This window comes from Papaver somniferum, chromosome 6 (assembly GCF_003573695.1).
Source record: "Papaver somniferum cultivar HN1 chromosome 6, ASM357369v1, whole genome shotgun sequence".
NCBI lineage: Eukaryota > Viridiplantae > Streptophyta > Magnoliopsida > Ranunculales > Papaveraceae > Papaver > Papaver somniferum.
Genome location: NC_039363.1, coordinates 39497559 through 39513762, shown reverse-complemented (window position 1 = coordinate 39513762; position 16204 = coordinate 39497559). Strand labels below are relative to the sequence as shown.

At 37.3% G+C, this 16204-nt stretch overlaps 1 pseudogene; it reads right to left on the bottom strand.

Moving 5' to 3' along the window:
- Nucleotides 1-12712: 12712 nt before the first annotated feature.
- Nucleotides 12713-12812, bottom strand: LOC113292049 (annotated as a pseudogene).
- Between the last annotated feature and the right edge of the window lie 3392 nt (nucleotides 12813-16204).

Here is a 16204-nt window from a genome sequence, read left to right as displayed (position 1 = left end):
CCTCCTTTTTTTAATTCTGCACTTACTGGCTTTTGCATGCCTCCTGGCATTAATCCGCATGAAACTTCCCTTGCATGCCTCCTAACATTAATCTGCATGAAACTGCCCTTGCATTCATCTTTGAATCAATTTTGCATGAAAACTCCATCCGTGCCTCCATGTGTTAATTCTTCATGATGGACTGACTGGCTGACATGCATAATGGGCTGGAAGACTGGATTGACTGGCTGACATGCATAATGGCTGGCAGTATGGATGGATGCTGGCTGGAAGCACAACTGACAGCATGGGTAGAGACTGGCTGGCAGTGTGGCATATTACTTAACTGAAACTTGTTAGAAAAGCGGCTGGCAACTTGACTTTGACAATTGACCGACAGTTGACTTTGACCATTGACCTGGCATTGACTTCATGGAGCCCTGGACTTGCTGGTAGCTACTTCAGTGGGTAGGCTGGTGGCAGCTAAATAGTGTCCCAAAACAATATTCTGGCCCAATATGTGGTATTTTTATTCATGGTACAAACAGAAGAGATCCCAGGATCGAAACATAAATAAGTTAAGAATCTTTTAATTAAGGTTATTAATTTCATTTTTAGGAAAATAAGAATTAGTAATGTGCATTTACTAATTAAAAATTTTCTGAGAGATTTCGATAATTATTTTTGGACAGAGCATTTCCAGGAATTATAGAAACCGAATTTTTGTCTATAAATACTGAAGTTTGCATTTCTAGCAAACTAATCCTTCGTAAAAGCAAACTACCTCTTGTTGTGTTGCTACTGGTGAAGCCGCCTATTCGGAGAGGAGAGTAACCTAATTAGGCGAAATCTCTTACAGCCGCTCGGTTTAAAGTCTTCTTTGGTATTGAGAAGCTCTAATCAGTACCGCTGGTGGGAAACTAGATAATTCCGGTTTATCTTTTGTTTTCATTGATTTGATTGACTAACGGTGGTTGAACTTTGATTGCACCTAGTTTGTTTGTGCTTGAGAATATTCTCTTCTGATATAAGATTCACTCAAACTAATTCAGAGTTTCGACAGGGATCTTTAGACTGTTGTTAGTTCTAAAGACGATCTTATAATAATCCATTGTTAACAGACTCTGTTCTGTGCGTGATTGATCACAAAAGATTCAAGTGATTGTGTGCAGGTGTTTATTGAATATCTAAAAAGATTTGAAGACGAAGAAGATATTGAAGATTTCTTATTTGTGAGTTCATAATCTTTGGTGTGCACAATACTTTTTTTCGGTAAAAATAGGATCCAATTAATAACCGGTTTATCCTTGTGATAGAATTGGATTGATTAATTGAATAGATCGACATCAACACAATTCTTTGGATTAAGAGTTTTGATCGCAAAATCTTAACGATTACTTTGGTAATTGAACATAAGATAGATCTAAGGACCTGACGAAGGAGTTTATGTTCAGATAAACAGAAGAGCCTTTGTCCGACTCATATCACTTGGTTGAAGAGAGTTGATACCAAACAGATTTGTTGTTCCTTTACTGTTCGGAATACGAACCAAAGGAATTGATCCAAGTATGATACATGTGTATCTTCCTCTCCATGGGAACTAGTGATCCTCAAGACGAATTGAGGATATAATTGTAATTTAGGAGGGATTACTAATTTAAGGAAGTATTCCTATAAAAGGAAAATAGATTCCTAAGAGGTTTGGGAAACCAAACCAAAGTAAGTAAGTATACCTAGATAAGGTAATATTCCTAGAAAGGGAAATATACCTAGAAAGGGAATTATTCCTAGATAAGGAAATAGATTCCTATAAGATTTGGGAAACCGTTAAAGCTATAAATAGAGATGTTTAGATCATTTCTATAACATATCTAGATAGTGTGGTTTGACACCTAGAAAAGGAGGTTGAACACACAGACCTAGAGAGAAGTTTGTGAGGTAATTAATTATTGTAAAAGCAAGCTTAGCAAGTAGTTTTAAGGTTATTTCCCTAGAGATATTGTGAGCGTAACAAAGAGAGAATTGTAACAGTTTTCTTGTTCATAATCTAGAGAAGATATCATTACACCATATTCAAGGATTATCAACTCATATTCGCAAGTTGCTAATTTTAGTTGCAAAAAAGTCGCAACTGTTTGTTTCAGTTGCGAATCGCAATAGTTTGATATTCCACATGTGCCACTCGTGTGTGTGGCTGTGCAAAGTTTAAGCTGACTCAGTATTTATCCTATTCAGCTTGAAAACTGACTCGACTGGGTCTTATCTTATCGACCAGAGTCCAGACCCTCATTCAGTCATTCTCTATCTTATTTTCCTCTCTTTCTCTCTTTACATATCATTTTCAAAGGAAACCTACGTTCTTCATCACTGTCCTGCATCATTTCAATGGAAAACTAATATCTAACCCCTAATCCTAGATTTACTTCAAACAGATTTGATATTCCTACTACAAAAATTGAAAGTTAGGGTTCAAAGTGATGTCGTGAGATGAATCGGGGTTTTGATGCAAGAATCAAAAGCTGTGAGTTGAAAGTTAGGATTTGAGATTGAAAGAAAATTTGGGTTCGAGGTGATGTCGAGAGATGAATCAGGGTTTTTGCTGCAAGATTCAAAAGATGTGAGTTGAAATTTAGGGTTTGAGATCGAAAGTTAGGGTGGATAACATTGAAACTGAAATTTAGGGCTTGAGGTGATGTTCTGAGATGAATCAGGGTTTCCTTAAAGAGTCGAGATTAATTAGGATACAAGGTACGAGAATATTCAGAAATTTACAGATCTACTATATTTGTATTAGATAAATTTAGGAGATGTATTTGGATATTTCTGTGAATCAAGGTTTGGGCTTGTATTTTTTCCTTTTTCCTTTCATGACTACCATTGTTTGAATTTACAAATTTTGATTCGATAAAATTCAAGCAAGAAGAGACCAAAAATTTAAAGCTACAGGGTATTGTTTTTTTTAAGGAGGTAACCTAAGTGTTTGGGTAGTATCAAAGGGGGTTTTAAACAAAAATAAGTTGTATTGCATCCTCCCTGTATAGTGAAGCTTAAAGATTTCACAGGAAATCCAAGTGGGTATTTGTAGACTCTAAATTTGATATCTTTGATATGGGTGATGTTGTGATTTACCTTCTTTTGGAGCTGCAGTTGATGGAGTGTTAAGATTAAGCGATAAAAAGTGTACAAACAGTTGACACAACTTGTACAAGGGTGTATAAGCTTCTTTGCTAAAAGAAGTCTGAATGGTTATTTAATATGACTTGCTTCTTTGTTATTTGTTAGTCTTTTTCCAAGTTTTGAAACTATTCTAGGTATGGAACATTATGGGAAAATTGGACTTTCTTTTTTCATGTATGAAATAGTTATTGTTAGAATCTAGTAGTTGTTTCAGATATCCCATGCAATAAATTCGATAGAAATTGACAGATCAATGTGTTTAGATAGTAGCCTGATATACTTTTCACTCCCTGATCTTCACTATGTGTTTCATCTTTTGTTCATTTGTAAGCAACTTTAAAATTATTCACTGCTACTACTTTTATGGCATCCATGATAGAGCTTTTATGCATAGGAAGGGTATGAAGTGGCTACAGGGAAATTGGGATGTAATTGCATTTATGGTAGATGGTTTTGGTCATGTATGGTTTTGGATTCTCTAGTTAATATGTTTTGTCTCTTGATATTGTAATAGCATGGTGAGTTGGTTGTGAAAAAGCTATCTAGTGGAGGGTCTTTTCATTGCAGTTGTAACTTCAAGTACTTCAACCCCAGATATGGTAAATTAACTCCTATCTTCATGGTAAACTTATCCTATTTTTAAAAATACCTTCACTGTAAGTTAGAAAACTGCGATAAGGTTATGATTTTTTCGTGTTTTTTCTCCCGAGATGGCATAAAAAATGGTTGGTGTTATGCACCTGAATTACCTCGTCCTACCATATGATGTTTCACTGAATTTCTATGGTTTATGTTCTCATGAAGGTTCACTTGCACAAGTATGGCTTTAGTATAAGGCTTAGGTATTCAGTCTCCCATGTTTTTTCTTTATTAGAAGCTAAAGCTAAGAGATTAAGGTGGGTATCTTTATATTTGTAGGTTCACTTGGTGACCTTCAAAGAACACAGGATGGTTGATTTCTTGTTGCAGGACATTTTGCAGACACAATGAAGCATTCTCTTTTCCTCCATGTAGACATTTTCCAGAAGTTTTGTCGGCTCAACGATCCGACAAGGTTTGCTTATTCTTCCTTTACAAAAATGAATTAATGTATCAGTTGTGTCGGCAATCATGTAATCTTCAACCTAAACATGGTTGTAATGAAGCTGTCAACTACTTTACTGATGAGAGATGGTCAATAATGGGAAATGATGGGATAAATGATGTCACCAACCTTGTCAACTCATCTTCCAGAAAAATGATGGGGGCTAATAACTCTTTCATCAACGGGTTTTCAGTTTTGAGTAATGCAGTACTACGTGCTAAGACATCCATGCCCTTTCTGGTTAGGATACTGGCCCTAATGGTTTTATTTTCCTTTTAATTGTTAGTATTTCATTTCTACTATGTTAGAGGGGTCCTTTACACTTTTTGATTTCATTTTAATTTGTAGAATGTATCTGCTGCTGTGCTTCTCATATTTCTTCGAGAGCATAGGCAGATAATAGCATTGATGCTTACCCACCTTCTGGGGTCAAATATGATCTTAGGGGCTCGGTTTAGCGGTCTAAATTTGCATCTTTTACATTATTTTGATTTGATTGTCTAAAGTTGCTAAATTCAGTCATTGCTATGAAGTTTGTAATTTCTGTGTTATGTGTGTTTAAATTGTGCAGGATGACTTTATGTTGTGTAAGAAGTTGGGTGAAAGTGCTTTTGGAGTAATTTATAGAGAAACCTGAGCTCAAGGTAATTATCACACTCTAATTGTCTTGGATTAACTTACCTTTGATTATATTTTTCAATATGTCAATTGGGTTTTGGATTGCTATTATCAGATGATATTTATCTTGGGTCAATAGTTTTTAGGCAATTCTAGAGTAAAAGGAGGTTACTTTGATTGACAATTTTGTATTGTGATTGAAAGTTTAGGAATTTGAAGTAAGCTATTGAAGTAGATCAGAAACTTCACTTTATCCAATTTTCTAGATTTGTCATTAGAGTAACAGTGTAGCAATTGCATAAACGCAATCACTTTGAGGTTGTACTGGATGAAATCACGGAAGGAAATGAAACTATTAGGAAATGGATGAGTAAGAGATGATCTGAGTATGCACTACACGAAACCAGAATAATCGAAAGAAAATCAATGGAGAATGGAGATAAATGCATTACCAAACCACTTTCATTATATTGTTGACCAATTCGAGTCATGTTTACTTTTAGTTTCGTTTATTCTAGCAAACATCTGATGAACAACTGTAGAATTTCATGTTGCAGATGGGATTTTATGGCTCAAGTACTCAACTTTATACTTTTCTTGTGATCATTAATGGTTATTTTTATTTGTTAAACATTGTTCTTTATTGTTTAATACTCCTAATGTCTATGTGTTCCTTCAGGCTATCTTGTCATACTATCAAGCACTAGAGAAGTTCGCTCCTCATATACAACAGGCATGTGTTGACAGTGTTATAGGGTTGTTCTCCAGTTACTTAATGTGATAATGTGACTGCTCTTGCAGGTTAGCATGGAGAGCAAAGGGAAGGGCGTATCAATTTATGGTGTTCCTCTTTCTTCCGAAGCAGGCGAAATTTATTTTGGTGAGCTAGATACGAATGGAAGCACAACTTTTACCAGCTAATTCATCAGGTAAAATTGGATGTTCGTATCCATAGTTCTCTAAATGTTACTTCTAAATTCTCATGCTTGCTTGAGTTTATTCCCAAATCCATAGTAGAGTTATATCATCGATCAAGTTTTCTTGAAACTTTCAGGGCCGCGTGATTCCTTGTGATTTTATTAGTGTTGTTAAGAGTCAGCAACCTGTGTACCTTATAGATACTACCCTAACAACAGTTTCCTTAATTTTCTTTCAGTTGCATCTCTGTCTTGGAAACTTTCGCGCTAGATCTTTGTCATATGTAAAGTGATGAAAAATGTAAAATGGATGGTTGTGCAAGTGACAAGCTTATTCAAAAAACTGTTAACTGTTGGATATGTTCTCTTGTTTGGTTATTCATAGAGATGCCAAATTTTAATATGCAAGTTCTCACTTGTTATGTGCCAATTTTAATGTGTACGTTCTCACTCTAAAAGAACTGTAATTAATGATTATATGCTGCTAGTTTTTCAGAATGCATGTAACTTGATTTTGATTTCAAAATGAACTGGAGAAACTTGATTTTTTACAGGGGAACTGGTGGTTTTGACCAGGTCATAATCTGGTTTTTGACGGTCAAAACCACTATTTTTTCGATGTTGCAAAAATTTCGCAAATGCAGCAAGCTGTTGCGAAGTTCCAGTTTGGCAACTGTTGGGAAATGTTGCGACCATTTCATTTCGCAACAGTTCAAACCAGTTGCGACCGAAAATTTGCAACGGCAATGAAGTCGTTGCGAAAAACTGCAACATCGACTTTCGTAATAGAGCTGGACTGTTGCAACCACACTTTGCAACTTCCAGTTACCGTTGCTAATCACTAAATCTCTCTACAAACATCTTGGTGAATTACTCGAAAAACAAGAAGACGTTAAGAAAACAAGGGGATCAAGGATGACAAAGTCAGATGATGATCCTAAGGAAGGCGAACCACAAACTATGGAAGAAAAGGTGGCTACGCTGCAAACAGACATGAAGTTACTTCAAGTTACCCTTCAGGAGATGAGTGAATATATTAGTTCTCATACACCCAAGCCGAAGATGAAGAAAAAGATTACACACCTTCACCTGAAGCTTCAAAAAAAGATGATTCAGAAGAAGACGATTCGGAAGAAGAAGAAGAAGAGGAGGAAGGAGATGAGGATGAAGAGAAGAAGAAAAGTGATTTTCTTAAAAGTCCTACATCAACTAAACCTCATGGTAAGAATCTGAAAATTGATTTTCGTGTTGATATTCCAATTTACGATGGGAGTGTCAATGTAGAAAAATTAGATGATTGGATTGAACGTCTAGAGACGTATTTTTATTTCTTCGAATACGGTTCAAAGGAAAAGATTGCTTTCGCGGTATTGAAGCTACAAAAGCATGCTCTAACATGGTGGAAAGCTTATCAAAGGAAAAACCTAGGTAAGAGAGCATTGTCGTGGAAAAGATTCAAGGAAGTTGTAAGGAAACAGTTTTATCCGGTCGGCTACCTTGAGGAAAGATGGTTCAAGTGGTACAACTTGAAGAAGTCATACAACCAAACCGTGCAAGAATATACTTCGGAATTTCAAAATCAAGCTATGGTTTTTGATTTATACTTGGAAGATCATGCTATATATATGAAGTATATTTCCGGTTTCCATAAGTATATACGAAAGGAGTTGAAGATGTTTTCGGTGGATACTATCTCCGAAGCAAGCATAAAAGATAATGCCATCGAAGGAAGGTATAGAAAATCTGATGTTGAGGGTAACACTAAGGGGAAGTCTGGAGGTTCCGTATCTAAAAGAGATGAAAGGAGCAAAGTGGATAGGAAGTCTAAAGACAAAGAAGGTTTGATTTGCACTCATTGCAAACAAACGGGACATATTGTCGACAAGTGTTGGATGAAGTATCCTAATCTAAAACCAAAAGGGTTGCAGAAGAGAGAAGCCGTGATGGCAACACTAGTCACACAAGCTACAATAGAATTCCAAGGACTAACAGAACCCAACTCAAATCTCTCTCTTATGGCAGGAGCAAAAGAAGGACCTTTAAAAGATGACCTTAGGGAACGACTCTTCATGGTTAAGATGCAGGTTAAAACAACACTTATATATGCTGTTATTGACCCGAGAAGTCAGAAGAATTTACTTTTATATTCTTTGGTACAGAAGTTGGGTTTGAAGACTTTCAAATATCCGAAACCCTATCCTTTAGGGTGGCTTCAAAAGGAAGGTGGTCTACAGGTTGCAGAACAGTGTACATTCAAGTTTGCTTTTGATGAGTCATATATTGATGAGGTTACATGCGATGTGGTTCCATTAGATGTTTGTCAGGTAGTACTTGGTAGTCCTTACTTGTGGGATCGAGATGCGATTTTACACAAGAGAGACCAGAAGTATACCTTTACCAAAGATGGGAAAGAATTTGTAATACGATCTATAGACTCTCCTCTTGAGGGAGCGAGCTTGATTACAGCTACTCAGGCTAAACAGTTGGTGAATGCTAGTACAAAGTTCATTCTCCTTGTGACCCTTTCTATTGACGAGAATACAAGTAGAGTTTGTTTGGAAACCCTAACCAGATAAGAAGAACACGACCTAGAAAGGTTAAAGATGTTTGAACCACCATTACTTGATGATGATGGAGATGACAAGATGATCTTGCCATACGTGGAAGACTTGTGGTTTGATAGAGAATAACCACTCGAAGAGGATTGCATTATGGAGCGAAGAGAGACTAAGACAAGACAAGAAGATAAGGGCGCTTTTCTAATTGGAAGTCGAAGTCAAGTTCCTAGGAAGGAGAGATGGTTCAGCAGGGTGAAAGGAACTCTCAGGTTCCCTAACCTACAAATCTAACTTTCACAGGAGTTCAAGTTCTTGAGGGGGGGCGCATGATACATGTGTATCTTCCTCTCCATGGGAACTAGTGATCCTCGATACGAATTGAGGATATATTGTAATTTAGGAGGGATTACTGATTTAAGGCAGTATTCATATAAAAGGAAAATAGATTCCTAAGAGGTTTGGGAAACCAAATCAAAGTAAGGAAGTATACCTAGATAAGGAAATACTCCCCAGATAAGGTATTATTCATAGAAAGGGAAATATACCTAGAAAAGGAATTATTCCTAGATAAGGAAATAGATTCCTATAAGATTTTGGAAACTGTTAAATCTATAAATAGAGATGTTTAGCTCATTGCTAAGAAATATCTAGATAGTGTGGTTTGACACCTAGAAAAGGAGGTTGAACACACAGACCTAGAGAGAAGTTTGTGAGGCAATTAATTATTGTAAAAGCAAGCTGAGAAAATACTTTTAAGGTTATTTACCAAGAGAGATTATGAGCGTAATAAAGAGAGAATTGTAACAGTTTTCTTGTTCATAATCTAGAGAAGATAATTTATTCAAATATGGTATCCAGTGTGTTCTTTTTTCTATTTTTCGTCTATTATTATTCTGAATTCCGCCAATATTATAATAGTCACCAAGGTACAGAGATCAATACGCATCAAAGTACGTGACTTATTTATAAGTTGGAGGTACGGAAATACAGACGGAACTAGGTTAACTATAATTAGTTGCTTGGTCTCAACCATACGAAGTTGGTGTAATTTTGTGTAGCGGCTTAATCCTGAGAGTATTCAGTACTGGACAAGGTCCCGGGGTTTTTCTGCATTTGCGGTTTCCTCGTTAACAAAATCTTGTTGTTTCATTTACTTTTATTTTCCGCATTATAATTATTTATTATGATTAAAGTAAATCACACAAACGTTAATTGATAGACACATTTTTGTGTCTACATTGTCCTTAATTTCATGTATTGTTGGTACTCGATTTTTGTACTTATTATGGTATTTTATGTGTTTTTAGGTATTTTTGGAAATAAACATTCTTGGAAAAAATCGGCTCGAAAAGTCGTCTAAAGCACCAGAAGGAACGTGTTATTCAGACTCTCACTTGTGGATAAGGGGCGCCCAAATGATAAGGGGTACCCAAAGGATATTTTCACCCAAGCAGCTGATCAGAGACACCCCTCATGGCATCGGCTATTCGCACCCCAGGACCGGATAGGGGGCACCCATCTTCTTCTTCACGGGAAATATATTTGGCGGGAAAAGAAATCTCAACTGTGTGAGATTCTGGTCATGATATTATGAGGATATTTGTGTCTTTAAGACATGATTATCTTCTTACCATGACAATAAGATTTTGTACGTGTCTTGAATGGAAGGAAATCGTATACTTTTGGATATTTTCGAAAACAGGGAAGGAATTATTCACAGAATTAATTGAAGATATTCTCTTCATTATTTGGCTCAATTAAATGAGAAGATTTGGATATACCATACAACTCAGAAGACGTGTGAAAATGGAGAGGAAATATTCCCGTGAAATACTTTCATTAACTGCAAAGATCTTTTGGAGTAATTGAGATGATTGTCGACCTAAGATTGGATTCACAGTATAAATAAGAGTGTCTTGGGTATCAGTGAGGGGATAGAGAGTTTGGGAGAGTTACAGAGCATCACAGAGCCGAAAAATCGAGTTGCAGAGAACACCATTTCTGCTGCTGCAGAACTGAAGAACACGAAGAACAGACTCACGAAGACAGTCGTTTATCAACAGTGATAACGACACAGAGGCGGGGGTCGTAGAAGCTGAACAACCACAGTTGGCTTTTATCGTTTTATGTAACAGTGTTTTGCAACAATTAAAAACGTTGCAAACACCCGACTTTTAATAGTTTTTCTCCAATTCATCATTTGTAAACAATTTGAGCAATGAAATCAACTTTTGAGAGCGTTTCCAAATGATGAGCTAAACCCAATCCTTGGGGCGACGGAGGATGCTATCTTTCCAATGAAAAAGTGGTAATTCTTAATTATTTAATTTGTGCAATTTTTATTTATGATTATTTGCCTAGATTGAAAATAGATTTTATGGTTTTTGTTAAACAATTGTATTTTATTTTGATGGAACATGCTTAGCCTAGGGTTTTGATGTCTCATGCTTTGGATTAACATTTGTTGTTTCTAAAAATCTACTTTTCCAGTAGTTGAGATTCAATTTGAACGTGTGAAATTGCATGATTATAATTAGTATCACTTTGGAATTGGTAAATAGCGGAATCCTAGCCCCAGTCTCTCCATAATTCTCACAACACTTTTTATTCGAGTTTGTTATATTTTTTTAATTTATAAAAAATTAAGTTCAAAAAAAATCTTCCTTCACAAGTCTCAACGAACCTTTTTACTACAACAACTTTGAAACCCCATCAAATTTTTGGCGCCGCCGACGCGGACTTGTCTTTAGGCTAGAGTTTTTAGATTTTTTTTTTTTAAGTTTTTTTTTTTGTTTTTTCTTTACGTTTTTGGGTTTTTGTCTTTTTCTTACAGAATTCGGAATTTGGAGCGAAAGAAAATTTTGCCAAAGATTTTGGTGAATACTTAAAGACTTCGAGTGAAAGGCAAAGCGAAAGGAGCGAAAGAAAAAGATTAAAAAAAAAAGACATTTTTATTTTTGTAGATTTTTATTTTTTTTAGACTTTCTTTTTCTTTTGCACTTTATATTTTTGGACTTTGGACTTTAAATTTTGGGACATTATTTTTTAAACCCTACGGAAGGGTAGTTTATATATAAACTGTTTGCAGAGAAGGAAGGTGATTACGATATCACCTCGGCCCTTCGGGTTCGTACATGACATAGGAGTCGTGGCCCGAGTCGACTACAAAGTTTCATCCCCCGTCTGGTACGGGAGGTAAGTTTGTCGAAACACTCGCGAATCCCCTGCCAGCGAGTTACTGTCTTCCTTCGTATGCATATATGTTGAGGACTTGAAAACAGTTGCTTTAATTTCCTAGTAAAGGGCAAGGACTTGCCATACAAGATAAGGGTTCGTATTTCATCACCGTTCTTTTCTTGCCCGCCTTAGGAAAACGACACCAAACGCGAACCTAAGCCTAAAATTTTGACTAGAACGAGACCGATAGGGTAACGAGCTTAACAGGGAAGTCATTCGAAAAAAATATTGGTTACTCTTTTAAGCATACTTCGAAGTTCTTGACGGTTTCTGTAAGTTGAATGCGTGACTCCGCCTCCTTGTAATAATGGTGAGGCCTTGGGTATCAAAGCTCCACCGAGCTTCCCTCGCCTCTATTCAACTGACTTTAACTCGGATTGTTTCCAGAGGGGTTTGCTTAAATTTTAACGAATTCCCGTTCGAAGGATTAGAAGCTGGTCTAGAAACAATCTAAGCGGAGCCATCATGATTTTTGTTTGCTAGAAATCAGTAGGTTTGTTGTGGTGGAGTCAGCCTTGTTTGTGTTTGCATAAAACATCCCTTCCTTTTTAGGAATTTTCTTTTTAATTTTGTTTTTCTAGTGTATGCCCGAAGTTTTTAAACGGGCTTGGAAAATAAACACTCTAGGTCGTTTGATTAGTGACAAACCTAGTAGTTCTTCTTGTGAAGGCGGAGAGCTCGAAGACTCTTCTTTTGAGAGCCCCGTTTTTGGAAACTTCATTTTTGAGAATCTGTCTCTTCGTGAGGAAAGTACCCCTAGTCCTTTGGTAGTGCCAGAAATGGCAACTTTGAAAGCTTTGCTAAACCCAACTAGGACCTCTCGTCCGTCTTGTATCAAGTTAGCTGAAACCGAGGAAAATTATGAACTGAAACTGGGACTTTACAGATGCTCCCAATATTTTTAGGGAAGGAGAATGAGAACCCCTGTTTTCATGTTAGGGAATTTGAGGAAGTTTGTAGTACTCTGAAAATTAAAAACTTAAGTGATGATGCGTTGAAACTTAGGTTATTCCCCTTTTCCTTAAAAGATAAGGCCAAATCTTGGCTGTATAGTTTGGACTCTGAGTCAATTGAAACCTATGACCAACTTACTTCTGCCTTTATACATAAGTTTTTCCCAATGCATAAAACATCGTCTATTAAGACACAAATATGTACTTTTTCCCAACAAGAGGGAGAATCTTTATATATGTACTTAGAAAGGTTCAATGACTTGATATCTCAATGTCCTCATCATGGTTTGGAGAAGGTTAGGTTAGTTCAGATCCTCTACGAGGGTTTAGATTATTCAACAACAACCATGGTTGAGTCCTTATGCACAGGTGGGTTTGAGAATAAAACTGTTGATGAAGCGATGACATTTTTGAATGAAATCGCCGATAAGACCCAACAATGGGAAAATAGTAGGGAACCCCAGAAAACAATTCTTCTAAGTAGAGGAAATGTTAATAGGGTAGAAGGATCTCATGAGTCAGATGCCAAAATAGCAGCTATAGCCAAAAGGTTAGAAGCCTTAGAATTAGGTCATTCTAGTGGTAGTAGTGGAAGAAATGAGCCTTTTTGGGAAGGCCATGTGTTGAAGAGCAAGCCAATGCTCTTTATAACAACACTAGGTTTGATAACCGACAGAAGTTTGACCCATATTCAGAAACCTATAACCCTGGCTGGAGAAACCATCCAAACCTTTCTTGGTCCAAGGGCCAGAATCAAGGTCAGTCTAGTAATGCTCAGGTTCCCCCAGGTTTTGGCTATACTATCCTAAGTCCTTCAGCACACAGTTTCAGAACCCTTCGGATAAGAAGATTATGAGTTTAGAAGAGTCTCTTGCTTTGTTAACTCGTAACACTGTGCAGTTTCAGCAATCTGTTGCTCAAGGTTTAGAAGAAAATAAGAGTCAGGCTAACTCTCAGGCTATTTCCGAGTTGAAAACCCAGGTTAGTCAGATAAATGAGTCTTTAAGAGAAAGAGGTAAGTTTCCTAGTCAGACTCAACCCAACCCTAGAGGAATTAATGAAATAGGTGAAAGACCATCTGATCATGTGAATGCTATTAAAACCCTTAGGAGTGGTAGAGTGATAAACAAGGTTTCCATGCCTGATAGTGAACATGTGTAGTTCACCCTTCTGAACCAGAAACTGAGGAGACTGATAGAGTCTCTAAAGAGACCAATGAGGGTCATATTGAGCCCGGCTTTGTCCCTAGAGCCCCATTCCCACAGCTGCTAGTTCCAACTAAGAGGGAGTCCAATTTTAATGATATATTGGAGGTTTTTAAGCAGGTAACTATCAACCTTCCACTACTAGATGCAATTAAGCAGATTCCCTCTTATGCCAAGTTTCTCAAGGATATGTGTACGCGAAAGCGAAAGCTTAATGTCCAGAAGAAAGCCTTTCTAGCTAGTCAGGTGAGTTCTATTATTCAGAATACCACTACTCCTAAGTATAAAGACCCAGGGTCCCCTACCATTTCTTGCACAATAGGTAAATACCGTGTTGAGAAAGCGTTGCTTGACTTAGGAGCTAGTGTGAACTTACTACCATATCATGTGTACCTTAAGCTAGGACTTGGTGAGATGAAACCTACCCAGATGACACTTCAGTTACTGATAGGTCCGTTAAAATTCCTCGTGGTGTGATCGAGGATGTTCTCATAGAGGTTGACAAGTTTATTTATCCAGTGGATTTTGTTATCCTAGATACCCAACCTGTCCCTGACCCAGAGAACCAGATACCGGTAATTTTAGGTCGCCCGTTTTTAGCTACATCCAATGCGATCATTAACTGTCGAAATGGTATTATGAAATTGTCTTTTGGTAATATGACTATTGAGCTGAACATTTTTAATATTAGTAAGCTACCCTCTGAACTAGATGACTCGAACATAGAAGAGGTGAACATGATAGGAACATTAGTCGAGGAGTCATTACCAAACACTTTGTTAGAAGATCCATTAGAGAAATGCCTAGCTCACTTTGGGATTGATTTTGATGATGATAATGTGATTAATGAGGTGAATGCTTTGTTAGATTCAACCCCTTTGTTAGATACTAGTAATGGATGGAAACCTAAAGTCGAACCACTACCAGTTTCTAAGTCTACCCTAGTTCCTTCGTTAGAAGAGCCTCCTAAGTTGGACCTAAAACCATTGCCAGATTCCCTGAAATATGGTTTTTAGGCCCGTCTGAGACTTTACCTGTGATTATTTCTTCCGTCTTGGATAGTGACCAGGAAAGTAGGCTAGTAACCGTCCTTCAAAACAACAAGGAAGCTTTAGGGTGGACCATAGCTGACATTAAGGGTATAAGTCCCACTGTTTGTATGCATCAGATCTATTTAGAGAGTGATACCAAACCTTCTAGGGAGATGCAACGTCGACTAAACCCTAATATGAAAGAGGTAGTTCGAAACGAGGTCCTTAAGTTGTTAGATGCAGGCATTATCTACCCCATTTCAGACAGTAAGTGGGTCAGCCCCGTTCAGGTTGTTCCCAAGAAATCCGGTATTACTGTAGTCCAGAATGATAACAATGAGTTAATCCCGACCCGAGTGACCACGGGTTGGCGTGTTTGTATTGACTATAGGAAATTGAACAAGGTCACTAGGAAGGACCACTTTCCCCTTCCCTTCATCGACCAGATGCTAGAGAGATTAGCTGGACATAGTCACTACTGCTTTTTAGATGGCTACTCTGGATATAATCAGATCGTTATTGCCCCAGAAGACCAGGAGAAAACCACTTTTACCTGTCCCTTTGGTACCTTTGCGTATAGACGCATGCCTTTCGGGCTTTGTAATGCCCCTGCGACTTTTCAGCGTTGCATGATGAGCATATTTTCTGACATGGTAGAACGGTTCTTAGAGGTCTTTATGGATGATTTTTCAGTGTTTGGTTCGTCTTTCGATGAGTGCTTGCATCATTTGTCACTAGTGTTGACTAGGTGTAAGGAAAAAATTTAGTGCTTAATTGGGAGAAATGTCACTTCATGGTTCGTTCAGGAATTGTTTTAGGGCATATCGTATCTTCTAAGGGTATAGAGGTAGATAAAGCCAAAGTTGACCTTATTAAGACTTTACAGGTCCCAAAAACCGTAAGAGATATTAGGTCATTCTTAGGGCATGCAGGTTTTTATCGTCGATTCATTAAGGATTTTAGCCTAATTTCTAGACCTCTTTGCAATTTGCTTGCAAAAGATGTTAAGTTTGTCTTTGATGATGCTTGTTTAGAGGCTTTTGAGAAGCTTAAGAATTTACTCACTACCGCCCCTATAGTCCAGGCACCCAACTGGAACCTACCCTTTGAGATCATGTGTGATGCTTCAGATTATGCTATTCGTGTTGTGCTAGGTCAGCGAGATAACAAATTACTTCATGTGATTTACTATGCTAGCAAAACTCTGAATGATGCCCAGTAAAACTATACCACTACCGAGAAGGAACTGTTATCCATTGTGTTTTACTTAGACAAGTTTAGACCCTATCTCTTAGGTTCTAAGATTGTCATATATACTGATCATGCTGCTTTGAAATATTTTCTGTCTAAGAAGGATACGAAACCTAGATTGATTAGGTGGATCCTTTTGTTGCAAGAGTTTTCTCCAGACATTAGAGACAAAAAGGGTGCCGAAAATATTATGG